This window comes from Maniola hyperantus, chromosome 5, assembly GCF_902806685.2.
Source record: "Maniola hyperantus chromosome 5, iAphHyp1.2, whole genome shotgun sequence".
NCBI lineage: Eukaryota > Metazoa > Arthropoda > Insecta > Lepidoptera > Nymphalidae > Maniola > Maniola hyperantus.
Window position 1 is genome coordinate 16,565,094 of NC_048540.1, and position 16,491 is coordinate 16,581,584.

The 16,491-nt window shown below is 38.4% G+C and overlaps 1 long non-coding RNA gene and 1 other non-coding gene across 2 annotated transcripts in view; one reads left to right on the plus strand and one right to left on the minus strand.

The window, feature by feature from the left end:
• Positions 1-15,756, minus strand: part of LOC138402413 (uncharacterized) — a 55,003-nt gene extending 39,247 nt beyond the window's left edge. Inside the window, exon 1 of the long non-coding RNA XR_011236783.1 lies at positions 15,567-15,756. This is a non-coding gene — a long non-coding RNA (uncharacterized lncRNA). The remainder of the gene's footprint in view (positions 1-15,566) is intronic.
• Positions 10,523-10,594, plus strand: TRNAM-CAU (transfer RNA methionine (anticodon CAU)). Its single transcript has one exon. It is a non-coding gene; the product is annotated as a tRNA-Met (tRNA).
• Positions 15,757-16,491: the final 735 nt, after the last annotated feature.

A 16,491-nucleotide genomic window follows, 5' to 3' on the forward strand; every position in this document is an offset into this window, starting at 1 on the left:
GTCATAATTACCCCATGGTCATTATGACCCCTACTGCTACGGGTCATAATTACCCCATGGTCATTATAACCCGTAGCAGTACTGCATTGGTAATTTACTTCAGAAGTAGAGATGTCCTTGCTATATGAACAATTTGCAGTAGTCTAGTAATATAGAGTGCCAGAGGTTGATAAAGGAATCCACGGACTCTCTTGCCATAGGAGCTCTGGTAGGCTGTTTAAACAGGCGCTAATGTAGGACGCAACGTGCGTTGAGTGCGTTGACACATTGGCCCCGTGTCATATCAGGGAGACAGCATCAAGACCGGGAGCCGCAGCAGAAACAGCTGAAAACGGCAAGCGGTGCAAGTATGCTTCTCTTATCGAGAGTTACATTTTTGTTCCGTTTGTCGTGGAGACCCTGGGGCCATGGTCTTAGTCTTAGTGCTAAAAATTTTTTACGAAATATTTCACCGCGATACAAAGTGTGTTTAGTAGAATTATATAATACAGGCTGTATACTCACGTGTGGATAGTCGACACTATCCACACGTGAGTATACAGGATCAGCTATATTTATAGCACATCGCCACCGTTGCACGATTTGTATGACCAGGCCTTATTATTGCATCGGCAACGTTATAGTTTACTTAATCAGCCCTGGAACGCAACCGATTCGGCGCGCGGTCTCTGGGGCCCCTTAACCGGTTAACCGGCCCCCAAACGGGGCTCGAGCCGGGGTCAAAAGGGGTTTCCGTCATAATCTCGATGCGAAAGGAAAATATTCCTTATCTTTTTAATTATGGCCCGGCGACGTTACGCTACGTCATCTGTTTTAATTTACCCCCCGCCCCCTCGGGACGGCGATAACAAATATGGTGCTATGAGAGCGTTAGGATTAATTTTGTAACTTATACGGCCATTAAGGAGATTGATTGGTGCGATATACCTTTATCTTTGCCTTTCAACGTTTATCAGGAGATTAAATAACTATAATAATATAGTATTTAGTAGCTGATGCTTGGATTTAGTTTTTTTTTAATCCCGCGGAAACTTTCTGTTTTTCCGGGATTTGGGGTAGCCTATGTCACTCTCCAGGTCTTTAACTACACCCAAGCAACTAACTTTCACATTTATATTATATGGGTAGTGATTAGAGTAGTGATAAGTACAGTTAATAAGAGCATTCTAACTTTCAAACCAGTGGTAAAGTTATTACCAACAGATAAATTAAAGTAAAACTTATAAGAATTAATTATTATTTAAGTATTTATAGAAATATCCTATCATTCTCAATCTTCAACAAAACAAAACATTTTTTAATAGCGTTCACTGAATTAAAAAAAAAGATTTATTTTAGTATCGTTTTGAAACAAATAAAAAAGTGTCATTTATAAGTCGTTAAAACTTTAACGTCGCGACTCATTGAAATAAAAATACATTGTTACAATTCATTTCGCATCAACTGCGTCCCCCAGTTCTATGTCTGTCGTTGCGACTGTGCTAGCACCTCAGTCCCTCAATCCCTCAAATCTGGTGTCAAACTACATCCCATCTGTCACTGCCCGCGCCGCCATAAAAACTTAATAAGCGATCCGTCACCATAAAATAACCATTAAAAAGCCGACGGACGCTTTTAAAAATACATCAAGAAATGAAATCGGTAGTTAATTACCAAGAGACTTCGCGGCTCCGATTTCACTGGGGCTGCTGTTGGGGTAAGTGTGACTTATATCGCGAAAATTATAAACCCCTACATGCTTTGCAATTCTACAGACGTGTCAATTCTGTGGATTTTGTGAGTTGGCAGATGGCTAAGAATCAACATCGTTTAAATACAAAGAACCAAAAGCTTAATTTGCTATTATCTGCTGAAGCGAAACGTGCGTTTTGGTGGATTTGTGTGGTGATGCGTGATGGTGGTGCGTGGTGCGTATTGCTTGATTGGAGGCTGGCTTTTTCCTCATGTTTAGCAGTGGGAGGGTGGGCGATGCATGTCGCATGCTGCGATAATAGCAATAATAGCAAATCAGCGGATAATAGCAAATTAAGCTTTTGGTTCATTGTATATCATGGACTTCCGCAAAGTAACGCCTGCTTCTAAGTATACAATATCAAGATCGTTGTCGGATCCGTTATGCCCCGACTAGTGACAGTTGGAAAATCGGCCCAACTAGTTTCATTACTAATTGCAACATGTAAGCAGCCGACTTGTTGGCACGTCTATCGATAAACAAACACAGCGCGAACCCATCCAATTCAGATACGAAAAGCTCATCAAAAACGCAAAGCAAACACTTGAGCGCGCATCTTGAAATTTAAAATCCCTGACGTATTTGCGCCTAAACACTTGGCGTTTGATATGACGTATGCAATAGAGATGGATTATTTCACAGATAGCATGTGAAAAATCAAATGAAAAACTCTCATTTTTAACACTTGCTTTGTAACACTTTGTAACAACATCTTTGTAACACTTGCTATTATGAAAAATTATTAGATCTATATTGTGAAAAATCACGAAGCGAAATCTTACAAAGAATGAAAATTATCACATATTTTTAATCCCACTTTATTGTTTAAATTTCGCGCGAGCACGGTCATTGACTTAAGCTAAAGAGCATGCGAGCGAGAATATTCGCATTGCTGCATGTTAGAAATAGAAAAACATCTAGTTCAAATTAATGTAGCAAACAATCATATTTTGCAAACTGAATTTTCACACTTCATAAGTGCGAAAATACACTTTCCATGAAAACCAACCTATGGAATGTTATTGATCTTGATCATAATTGCTAGTTAAATCAATGTGGCAAACAATCAGTACCATTATTATAAATGCGAAAGTGTGTTTGTTTGTTGGTTTGTCCTTCAATCACGTCGCCACGGTGCAATGCATTGACGTGATTTTTGCATGGGCATAGATAAAGACCTGGAAAGAGATATACTTAGGCTACTTTTTATCCCGGAAAATTAAAGAGTTCACACGGGATTTTTAAAAACCTAATTCCACATGGACAAAGTCGCCGCCATCAGCTAGTTATAGCTATATAGGTAAGTGCGAAAATTCAAAATTCCTTTCGGTACAAAATCGCCTGTGAAATCATTGCGAAGAAAAATAATAGTTTCACGAAATGAAAATGATTTGAGTAGCAATAATGGCCATCGCTAGAGTATGCAAATATTTAGTATGGGGCACACAGTTGCAGGTACCTATGTGCGACCCCGTTCACGAGTGAACGGTTGACTGACTCCTAACGAATCATTCGGTCGCCCTCCCCAACCCGTCTGGTAAATGCCTACTAGGTATTTGAGTGATGTAACGAACATCTACATTTTGCTACTAGACTCCCTCGACTTCGTCCGCGTGGATTTCGGTTTTTAAAAATCCCGTGGGAACTCTTTGATTTTCCGGGATAAAAAGTAGCCTATGTCCTTCTCCGGGCAAGCTATCTCTATGCCAAATTTCGTTAAAATCGGTTGAATGGATGGGCCGTGAAAAGCTAGCAGACAGACAGACAGACACACTTAAGCATTTATAATATTAGTGTGGATTTAAAAGAATAATTACTAACTATGTAGAACTCATAAATTGAGAATCAGCCCATACTTATTGCATTTGAATTGGAATTATTTTCAACACATTTTGTTGTCTCATTACACATCTCACAAGAAAACCTATAAATATTTTATCGGTAAGTATCGATTGCACCGAAACGTCATTTTGGTCCCTGGGATGAAAAAATTGACTAAAAGTCATTTTTTTTGCGATTTTAAAGTTTCGAACAACCCAAACCTCTGGAAATTGAAAGTGTTTCGTCCTCTTGTAAAGTTGCTAATTGTGACTTACGTGGTGTTTTCGCGACGAAATTCGAATATTAATCACATCACTATCACCTACCCGGCAGCCCATAGATATTATACGTTGCTGATATTATCCACTATTTACCTACGAGCGTCCTGCACGGGTCTCGATGTGAAACGCGTCGCTTCCCTGCGCCAATCCGGCTGCAGGCTCTATCTACAGGGGTGGTTTTGATTGTTAATTACATTCTTGTCCTGGCTCTATGGACTGATGAATTACATTTCGGCTATTGGGATTTGTTTGTATATAGCCTTTGTATACCGATAACAGCTGAATTTTGGAAGAAATGTCTGGTGGGAGGCTTCGTCCGTGGCTAGTTACCACCCTACCGGCACAGCCGTGCCGCTAAGCAATTTAGTGTTCCGGTACGATGCCGTGTGGAAACCAAAGGTTTAATAAATCTTAGAGTTCAGACTACATCAGCACTTACCAACAGGTGAGATTGCAGTTGAATAAAAAAAATAAAAAATAAAAATGAAAACACCAATCATGTCATATTTATTGCCATATTTTTACACGATTGCCAATAAAAGATCTGATTGGTTAACGCTCGCCCACTATTGGCTACAATGCATTGTTACAACAAGAATCGCACAAATTCAGCCAATCAGATTTGAGTTACAATTGAGATTGTAATAATGATTGATGCAGGTTTTAGACAATCGCCCTGCAGTATACTAATTCGAAGAAATAGTCGACAACCGACCTATGTCCAACAGTGGACGTGTATCGATTGATGATGATGCAAGCATTATTATAAGTAACCTTTTAACGGTTTGTCTTTGTGTTACAACAAAAGGTGCTGTAAACCCGCGCTGCGCCCACGCCGCAGAAATAGTGTTGGGCGTCGCAAAAATCGATATCGACACAAAAGAAGGAGATTATCGGCCTTATCCCCAATTTCATCTAAATACCCGCTATAATCCGCGAGTACAATGGTGACAAAAATAATAAATATGGCGTCGCCGCCCACCGGCACAATGCCTGGCAGTCTGTGTTTCAATATTTTTGTATCGGGGGTGATTAGCGCTGGCAGGGGGCGAAAAAGTGGAATGAAACAAACCAGTTATTGATATGGTCACGCATATAGTGTTTGGGGTAATGGATCCTATTTCTGCCGATGTCTGTAATATTTTCGGGCATAATTAGAAAAAATCAAAACCGGCCAAGTGCGAGTCAAGTTTGCACAACGAGGGTTCCGTACAACATCGTATTTTTTCGACATTTTGCAAGATAATTCAAAAACTATGATGCATAAAAATAAATAAAAATCTGTTTTAGAATGTACAAGTGAAGACCTTTCATATTATGATACCCTACTTGATATAGTTATCTTACTTCGACATTTTGCACGATAATTCAAAAACTATGATGCATAAAAACAAATAAAAATCTGTTTTAGAATGTACAAGTGAAGACCTTTCATATGATACCCTACTTGATATAGTTATCTTACTTTGAAAATTGAAAAACTAATTAAGTACCTATTAGTTTATGACAACAATTTAATTTTTTTTGTGTAATGTAACCACAAATTCACGGTTTTCAGATTTTTGCCCTAATGCCAGCTATAAGACCTACCTACCTGCCAAATTTCATGATTCTACAGGAAGTACCCTGTAGGTTTCTTGACAGACAGACGGACAGACAGACAGACAGACAGACAACAAATCCTGGGCACGCACCTCTAACTTTTTGGAGCTATGTGCGTTAAATTTCACTTGCTTTAACGGTGAAGGAATACATCGTGAGGAAACCTGCATGCCTGCGAGTTCTCCATAATGTTCTCAAACGTGTGAGATGTTTACCGATCCGCACATGGCCAGCGAGGAGACCCGTGCTCTGTAGTGAGCCGCCGATGGGTTGATCATGATGATGATTGACATAGTGCGGTTGAAGTTTTTAACTCGTTTATCATGTCTGTGTGTCTGTTTTCAATAGGAAAAGAATAATGCGTATTCCCAACAAAAATACAGGCCCCATTAAATACGCCCCACTCGCGCCTAATCTGGTAACAAAGCGATGTTGGAACATTTTGGCGCGAAAATAATGAACTGCACGTGCCCTGGCCTGGGACCCTCGGACCAGGAGACCAGGAGACCAGAAGCGCTAGAGCGGTGAACAATGGGCCACGTGTCGATCACTATCAATACGATCGACTGTTCCCGCGGTACAAAACGCACAGCACTGCCGACTAAAACATTACAACAATCGTAATAAATGGAAGCCGGAGAAGTAAGCTATTAATCTGTCAGATGAGAATGGATATCGTCTATTTTGTACGTGATCATGTTTTAAGTTCTTCTTAATTTTGCATAGCTAATTTAGTTTCAAATTAGTTTTGTGGAAATCGACATTTTATCGACACGTTCAAACTTTAAAAGCCAGCTCTATAAGTACCAAAGCATATAAGTATATCATATTAAAAGATTTTTTTTGGTCATTTAATTTTAGCTGCATGTTTTTGTAATTAATTCATTATCATTAATGGCCTTACATCTTTTGTCACCCTCAAGCTAAAACCTACTATAAGAAACAAGTAAAGCATCTTGCAGTTTTAGTAATATTTTCTTTTCTTTTATAATCAAGTTTTTTCCTAGGTGTGGAAAGTGTGGAATTGTGATTAGAGTTTTAATATTCCCATTGCTTATTATTGATTTTAAATCAAAATAAAAGTAGAGGATCGCAGTCAAACACAAGCGATCATGACTTGCATTCGTAATGCATGCAATAAAATAATAATTATACACATGCGACTTATTAGCCGTTCACATTACGATTCGTGAAATAACCGACCAATTAAATTAAACTCTATACATATCCGATAAGATCTAAAATTGTTTGTGGCAATTCAACAACATACACTGTTGTACGTCGGATATACGACAAGTAAAAGCGAAATAACAAAAGGTTTAACAATAGAAGTGTGTCGTATCATTTGTTAAACGTCCCTTTTGATGACGACCACTATTATTTTATGAATGATGGGAGGACGCGGGGATACAATATTTTACAAGCTCCCTTAATATTCCTAAATTTTCATTCTCATCTTTACTGATAGTTACGTTTTGGCATTGTATTTTTGTTTGTGACACAATGTAGATAAACGTTTGCGTTGCGGTTTCCATTTTATGTTGATGGAGGGTTTTATGAAATAGCTTTGTTGTGAAGAGCTGAGTTTTTAGTTTCTTCAACGTGCTTCAGATAAATGTTGATTTTGTCAGGGACCTATTTCATGAAATAGAATTTTTGTTACATACTTAGTTTTGTAGTTTAGTTTAATAGAATTTAGTTGCGTATAGCTTTGTGATCATTGGTTACTCTAAAAACTTACTCTATTTGTGTTAGTATTGGGACTTTATTTATTCTGATAAGATTTTTATTGTGTGCTGATGTGGCACTAATAAAAGCGATAAAGCAAATTAAGAAGATTTTAATTTTTCTAGAGTTATTTTTTTAATAAACTTTTTTTAAACAAGTGCTTTTTCATTCGTCAAGTGAATCTAACACTGGAAAAAGGAAAGCCCTTCATATCTTCCTATCGAAAACAGTTCCAGTTATTATACTAAAAGTTACTTAAGTACCTACTTTATTTTCTTCAATAAAACGCAGCAAGTTGTAAAGTATAATAAAAACAATCTTTTGAACTTGAACTTCTGATGGCTTTATTGCCACTAATATGAACAAAAAGATATTCATAAAACAATTCGCAAAATTGCCGAAATAATTTATTAAAGTAGGGCAACATCGTCACACGACATCCCCATTCATAAAAGATTTTTATTGTTGCTTCTCCAACGTATAAAAACGTAACTTAATGTTACCTACATTTTAAAATACACTTTAAGTTAAAGGCACAGGGTTGATTTTTAAATGGAGCTTGTTTGTTACTACAGATAATAAAGGCAATGTCTACGTCATTTGACTAACGACACCTTAATGCGGAGTATTTAGTCAAGCTGGAACGGTTTTATTGTGAGAGACAAATGTATCGAAAAGTTTTAATTTTGGTTTATGACTCGAGTATTTGTGCCCCTTTGTCATAATATCATAACCCTTTGCTAATTTTGTGTAGTTTTCAATGATATACCTAATTTAGTTTTACTAGTTTTATAGACGATGCCTAAAAAGCTACGCTTATAAAGTTAATGAGTTGGTAGAAATACTTCAACAACTCCCAAAGTACCTGAAAAAGTAAGTCCAAAGCCAAAACAAAAACTTTGGTGAAAACTTATCTTTCAATTTCAAAAAATAAATAAATTAGTTTTTGTGCTGAAAATAGCCTCAGTAGGAATAGAAAGATTTTCTATTCAAATACTTACCTATGAGTTTTAAGTTTACCGTTTAGTAGCCAAAATTAATAATAATCAATGTCCCAAGTCGTAATCTGACGATAAGTTACAACTTACATTAGCATCACACATTGTTATTTGTAAAAAAAATACCATAATTTTCGACAACTATAACAACGTTAGGTACTAAGTAGGTAACTTATCGACAGATCACGGATAGACGTGTACTAATTATTATTAGAAATGGGATTAATTTATCCAAACAATAATTATCTACTTGCTATCCTTATCCCGTACACAATCCCAAACGCGCCTAAGTAAAAAGCAATAAAAGACAATCCCCCAAGATTAGCTGCCCTAATACCATAAAGAACGATACAGACGGGGTGAGGTCACCGCGGGGCGCCTTTGTACTTCTTTATTGGTGTCCGCGGACTCCCCGAGGCGCCGCGCTAGTGAGTAGTGACGGTTATTGGGACCTTTACCCTAGTGCATGATATGGCCATATTTGTTAATTGCGCTATTAGTTAGCACATGAGTTACAGTTACATTTGACGACCTACCTGGCGCAGTGGTAAGCCTGTGGTCTTAAATGGGAGGATGCGGGTTCGATTTCCGGCAGGGGTTTGGAATTTCTAAAGCTTTGGTCTGGTCTAGTGGAAGGCTTCGGCCGTGACTAGTTACCACCCTACCGCCAAGCGATTTAGGGTCTCCGGTACGATGCCGTGTAGAAACCAAAGGGGTATGGGTTTAATAAAAACTGCCATACTCCTTCCAGGTTAGCCCGCTTCCATCTTAGACTGCATCATCAAGGGCTAACTGGTAAAAGTTCCGCAAATTGCTAATGCGCGTGGCCGCCATTTTAGTGACGTCTAAGACGTAAGTAAGACCATTTTAATATTATTAGAGGATAGTATATGAGTCAAACTATCATGATGTGACTTAGCTTTAGCGTATAGCATGTATTTTAGAAAATATAAGGTTTTTAAAATCCCAGACAATTTTACCTGGTGGAGCGCCTGCAGAACTAGCAACATAAGAAGTATCGACTGACGATTAGTGATGGGACTGTTATTAAAATTAAAATATCGATGTCATACTTTTATTTTATAATTAGTGAAAACTACATAATATATTAGTAATTTGTATAACAAGTGCATAAAACAGGCAATTTTATGCCCCAGTTATTTACTTTGCTTTCCATTTAGATTGCAAGGAAATGAAAGTGATATTCTTACTAAAATATGACTAATAAAAATTTCAATTCGAACAATTTTATATTTTTAATAATGAATTCACGGTAAATAATATAATTAAGTTATATGGTGATTCTTTTTTATCATTAGGACAAAGGAAAATTATAATTATAAAAATATCGTATTTAAAACTCGGATTTTCTTATTTGATGGAGATATTGTTAATGGTCTATTGTTTTGGATTTTTTGCTGCCCAGCAATCATCATTGTTTTCATCAGTAACAAGTTGCAGAATCCGACGTGACCGTTTCATGATTAGTCACACACACAATTATAATTTAATACCTATTTTTTCCGCGAAAATGATAATACCATAATAATCGATATACGTACTGCTTCTTGAATGCACTATCGCTCACTGAAGGTGTTTCGCCTGTTCCCGTGGTGCTATACCAGACACGTACGTACAAGCCGCATATGACTGGCACCGCACACAGCAATTTTTTTTCCTTCTGGTGCTAACCAGACAAATGTGACTTGTACAGATTAAATAGTTTAAAATGCTAGGGTTTGAGGAGGAAATTAAAAATATATATTTATCTCTTACCTACTCACAAGGTTTCATAGTAAAAGTGTGTTCAACTAGTCGCCGCACCAGCTGAAAGTCACATACAAGTCGACGTTGACCGGTACCGCACGCAACGCGTTAACGTACAATGGAATATAATAACTTCAAATGGAAATTTGTCAAACAACTTCAAGTGTTACAAGTGTAATCGAGTGATTGTAACATTTGAAAGTGACTTTATAATGTTTTGTGAACAATATCAGTAGCCGAGGGCGATACTTATTTATTTATAGTTGGATGCTCTTCAATTTTAAACTGTTGAAGAGTTTACGAATGACTTACCTACAAGTATTATTTACTTAGTGATTTTAAGTGTTCCCTTGGGAATTTAAAAATTTAGGTAAATCCACGAGGACTAAGTCACGGGCATCATCTAGTTACGAATAATGGAAGGAGTCAAAATGCTCAGCAATGAGGAATACGATGCAGAGAGATTAAAAAAACTTAGTCCTAGTTATAAGACTTATAAGGAATGATCGTTACATACGTCATTTATTTAGAGCAAAGATTTGTGTATAAATGACTCATAGATACCGTTAGACAATTTCGTCGCCGTAACTAAGAGCAGAGTGGCGCAGTGGAAGCGTGCTGGGCCCATAACCCAGAGGTCCGTGGATCGAAACCACGCTCTGCTAGAAAACCTTTTTTTATTTTTTATTTTTTTTGGCTTATCTCTAAACAATATAATTACGTAATCAAAAATTTTTTAATTATATCTGCCTTTTTTCCTTATGTATGTAATTTTTATTCTGTACATGTAACGTACCCAGTAGTGAATGACTCATTTGAGTCATTACTCTATTACTTCGTGATTATTATTATTTCACCGTAACCTATTTGGCTTTGCTGTTCTATTGTTAGCTTGCCAAGTTCTTAGACTAACAGTATAAAAGACTGATTATTATTTGCTACTAGTACCTAGCAGTTGAAATACCGAGATAGCTTGCATCCCGGGGATGTACAATAGCATATTATTATAGGCTTCTTTTTGTCGCGGAAAATCGAACAGTTCCCACGGGATTAAAAAAAAACCTATATTCATGACTATAAATTCGCGGGCATCATCTATTTATCTAGTACAGAGATAACTTACATTCCTTAAATGGATACAAGTAGGCTACTTTCTCTATATTCCGTACAATCAAAGAGTTGTTTCCACAGGATGTTTGAAAACCTACACCCACGTAGACGAATTCGTGAGAACTCATCTTAGTCATTATTTTTTTTTTTTTATATTCAGATACAAGTTAGCCCTTGACTGCAATCTCACCTGGTGGTAAGTGATGATGCAGTCTAAGATGATAGCGGGCTAACCTGGAAGGGGTATGGCAGTTTTTATTAAACCCATACCCCTTTGGTTTTTACACGGCATCGTACCGGAACGCTAAATCGCTTGGCGGCACGACTTTGCCGGTAGGGTGGTAACTAGCCACGGCCGAAGCCTCCCACCAGGCCAGACCAGAAATTTAGAAATTATAAAATTCCAAACCCCTGCCAGGAATCGAACCCGGGACCTCCCACTATTAAGACCACAGCGCTCATCACACATTTATTATCCAATCGTTACGAACTTATAATATCGATTTTAGAATCGAGGAAAATGCTCGACGCCTCGTAAAAGACCCAGCTTTGACCCGCGGCTATGAGGCTCATGGCTCATGGCGAATCAAGGAACCCCCAACGTACCCAACTGTGAAGCAGCACGGCGCGCGGCGGCACACGGCGCGGCGGCACACGGCGGAGGCCGCACGGGGTTTTATGTAAAAACAACCGCAAACAAACAACCGCGCTTGTTTTATCGTGGGATATTGATAATTTATAGCACGTGCCGCCGCCCGATGTTTTTACAAACGTCCGCGCAATTCGCTTTTGTTTTAACAAGGAAAATGGCTGTTGAATTGTGATAAGTATCATTGGTTTGGTTGCGTTGTTGGAACTGTTTGTTGATGTTGCAAGTATTTTTTTGCTGACCGTTCGGGCGGAATGCGACATCTGTCATATTATTGTTTCTTTCCTTGCATTATTTAGGCAGTGGAACGACCGCCGGCGGCGATTTTCTCTCTCAAGAAACGCACAATAAATGTACATTCCGTGTAAACGAAAGAGATGCATATATCGAAAGTTGCTCTCTGACTGTTCACACTGCCGGCGACGACTCGCTTTACTAGTTTTGTCGACGAGCGTTCAAAAATAAACTCGCTCAGCGATATTCGTTCACGATGCTCGCTCGCTTGAACACGTGTTAACGCGCGCGCAGGTTTGCACAAGAGTCAGGACTGACTACTGAGCGACCGCGGGCGAATGGCGCGAGGAATCGCTCGTCGCACTTGCACACTCGCTTATAGCCCGGCGCCAAAACTATCGAAACTAAACACTCGCTTCCCGCTGATTGCCAACTCGTTTTTTCTATAGTTCTTCTCGTTTCTCGTTCATCGTCGGTAGTCGGACCACTGCCTTACAAGCGTCCGCGCAATTCGCTTTTGTTTTGCTGCTCGCTTACTATTGGCTACAACGTAATTGTTGCAACAAAAATGCCATAAATTCAGCCAATCACAACCATTCCGATTGTAATAATGATTGATGTAGTTTTCCCGCAATCGAGCAGCAGGCTCTAGTCTAGGGTGCTGTTACTTTTTTGTTTGACAGTAGGACCTGCATATTTACTCCAAGCAATTAGAAACCTGATTGTAGTCACGTTTTAGCAGAAGTGCTCTTAATAAAATTTAGCGACGCTTTCAGTAATTGCATATACGAGCAGTAGGTACCGACAGCTAGTGCGTAGAACGTACGTCCCCTCCACTACATCGCCGCCCCACATTATTATGTAGATTCCAATTTAAAACCACTTGTTATCTAGTTAGCGACGAAAAATACCTAACTACGGCCCCAAATTAGCCCCCGGCTGTCTACTCCGCCGTACATAATCAATGGCAATTGACAAACGAAGCGTTCTTCTGTCAAATTCTAGTTTTCAGAGTAACAAAAGAGATGTACAACCCTAAACTGCAACAACATTAATTTGCCAATCAATATACGACTTTAAACCTTCAAGATAAGGTGTGTTACATGAAATTTTTAGGGTTGTCGATATTGGTGGATGCTTGCCGGAGGTGGCTTTGCCCTAGGTGCGTAATGGGGGTCTTGTTATGATAATCGGTGCCCTGAGGCCAAGGGCTGCCTGCTGCTGAGATCCTATTCGATGGAATGGTCATCGATTGGGAACAATAAAATACTTAACTCCATTCAGTTTTGAGAGCATCACTTCAACGTGAGGATTTTTAAGTGTAAATCTTCTCGGCCTAGTAAGTAAGTTTAAAAAGTCGACTAAACGTCAGGCTAGTGTTGATAATGGTTGAAATCTTATTCTGTGTCTTACATTGAAATTCATAGTCAAGATAGGGGCTTCTTTAGAAGACGATTCAAACGAGATGTGTCATAGTATTCAACCTTTAAGCAATGCATTAAGGTTGTGTATGACACATGTCGTCTGAATCGTCCTCTAAAGAAGCGCCTATCTTGACTATGAATTCCGGTGTTAGACTACTTGTAGATCGTCCAAGACTTGCACTGAATATTTGTGTATTGTTTTTGTCAGGTGAGGAATTCCGTCTTATAGCTCAGAATTATCTTCATTGGATTCCAAGAGGTTTTCAACTAGTTTACGGTTAATGTGAAATCTTGATGGGAGATCTAGTTATTATAAGTTTTAACTATTTTTAGGGTTCCGTACCTCAAAAGGATAAAACTGTCATGAAACCTACAGGGTACTTCCCGTTGACCTAGAATCATGAAATTTGGTAGATAGGTCTTATAGCAGACATTCGGGGAAAAATCTGAAAACCGTGAATTTGTGGTTACATCACACAAAAAAAAATATTTAGTGGTCATGAATTAATAATTAGTATTTTCTATTTTCGAAGTAAGATAACTAGGTATACATCAAGTGGGGTATTATGATACCCCACTTGATATAGTGGGGTACTTTCATATGTGAAAGGTTTTCACCTGTGCATTCTAAAACAGATTTTTATTTATTTTTATGCATCATAATTTTTGAATTATCGTGAAAAATGTCGAAAAAATACGACTGTAGTACGGAACCCTCGTTGCGCGAGCCTGACTCGCTCTTGGCCAATTTAAAAAAAATGAACTCTATAAAAGAACATAATAGGTGGTAAATATTCAGTAATAAACAGTTAATAGAGAGAGAGAGAGTTGGTCTCTTAGCCCTCAATGCTGAGTCAGTCTCTAATTAGCGGGTGTTGGTAGATCAAAATGTAATTTCAGCATGGAGTCAGGCCTCGGTGAAGGGTGAAGTGGTAATGAGTTGGAATTATTCAACCAGTTGCATTTTATTCACTCCCACTCTTTATAATATCGTTTATATTAATCACTAGCTGATGCCCGCAATTCATCCGCTTGGGTTTAGATTTTCAAAATCCTTTGGGCGCTCTTTGACTTTCCGGGATGAAAAGTAACCTATGTCACTTTCCAAATCTATAAACTATACTCATGCAAAAAATCACGTCGATCCGTTGCTCCGTTGCGACGTGATTGAAGGACAAACCGACAAACCAATAAACCAACAAACAAACACACTTTCGCTTTTATAATAGGGAGGGGTAGTGATTAATAGGTACGAGTATCTATCTATTGAAGATCTAAATCTAAAACCTAATTTCATGCTTTTTGGGGGTTTAGAATTTTTTTATTGGCCTTGTCTAATGGTAGGCCTACTTCTGGTCTTAGCTAAACAACCTTATCGTTAAGGCGAATCTCGTCCTTTGGTAGATACGACGCGTAGAAAAATTTAGACTTCCATACTATTTTCATGTTGAAGCATTGTTTCTACATGTAAATTGTAAACTTCTCATTTCTAGCTTGTTATCGAATAAAACTTACTTAGCTACTTTATCTGTAAACTACTATATTACACGTTTGTTTACTTCACCGGTGCACGCGATCGCCTATCCCCCTCCCACATCTACCGTCTCTGTCACATTTTGACAGATCGCTGCACGTGATACGTCACTTATCACAGTTTATCGACTTCCGCGATAAAAACTATCGATAACATTATCGCATGATAGGGAAAACGAACTCTATGTAATGCTTATTTCAATATAAATCCGTATTTTTTTTATTTTTTTTATTTTTTTATTTAATGCATATCCTTGATCATACTTTATAACCACTGAACCATTTTGATAAGACACTGAGGTCACACGAGTACATTATCTACTCGTGTGCTGAGGTAGCTTGAATTTTGGACACTCATAGGGTCCTACTAGGTACCTACTTTTTATCCCGAGAAAATACTTAGAGTTTATAGGGGATTTTAAAAACTTAATTCCATGCTTGCGATATTTAGATTTTATCGTACATTTTTAACTGAAAACTACTAAATAGTTACCTGCAGTACGCGGCAGAAAGTAATGTACATCGGCCTTTAGAATGAAGTTTCGGATTTGTAGAGCATTGTCTCTGTCACTTGTACCTATATGACGTTTTGTCGGTCCCAACGAAACAACGCACTACAAATCTGCTATCTCCTTCTACAGATCGATGTACATTACTATCAGCCTTGTACGGTACTGTATTACCTACCTATGTTTAGCGATGCCTTCGATCGTGCATCCCTCTTGCTCATCCTCTGTCTCTGTCACATTTTGACAGGTCGCCGCACGTCACTCGTCACAGTTTCCGCGACCAATGTAATCACGCAGATAGTTAAGAATAACGTTAGATAAGACGGGTTCGCGACTTTGTTTCCTCTGTAACGTTCCGAGTTGGCTGGGAGACGTGCCCGCACTGGCGAATGGCAGCTAACTCTCGCTCGTTCGACTAAATTTTCAATTCAAACAGGGTCTTTATAAGGGTAGTGACGCTGTACAAAATTTACATATCGACGTAATAAGGCAAGCTCGGCTGGCGATTTAAATTCGGCGAACGTTTATAACGGGTTCAGGGAAAGTTTGTTAAAATGAAAAATCTTCGCCGAGATTAATATACCTAAATGGTTATAGTTGTGAGTTTTCATTTGTACGAAGTTGGATGAGTGGGCTTGGTTAGTCTGAGCGAAGATAACGCTTTTATGAACCATTAGATGATGCCCACGACTTCGTTTGTGTGGATTTAGGTTTTGTAAAAATCCAGTGGAAAATCTTTCATTTTCCGGGATAAAAGTAGCGTATGTCACTCTCCAGGTCTTTAACTATCGGTACCCATGCAAAAAATCACGTCAATCGGTTGCTCCGTTGCGACGTGATTGAAGGACAAACCAACAAACTAATAAACCAACAAACCAACAAACAAACACACTTCCGCATTTATAATAATATTATGGATACTGATTGGTTCATGCTCGCATTTTCATTCGCGTTGATTTAGGTTTTGTTAAAGTCCCATGAAGAAATCTTTCATTTTCTGTTGAGCTAACAAACGTTAAACGATGGTAAGATCCATTACCAAAGGGCAGATCCTCGATTGTTTTTTTAAATCTACTAGCTGATGCCCGCGACTTCGTCCGCGT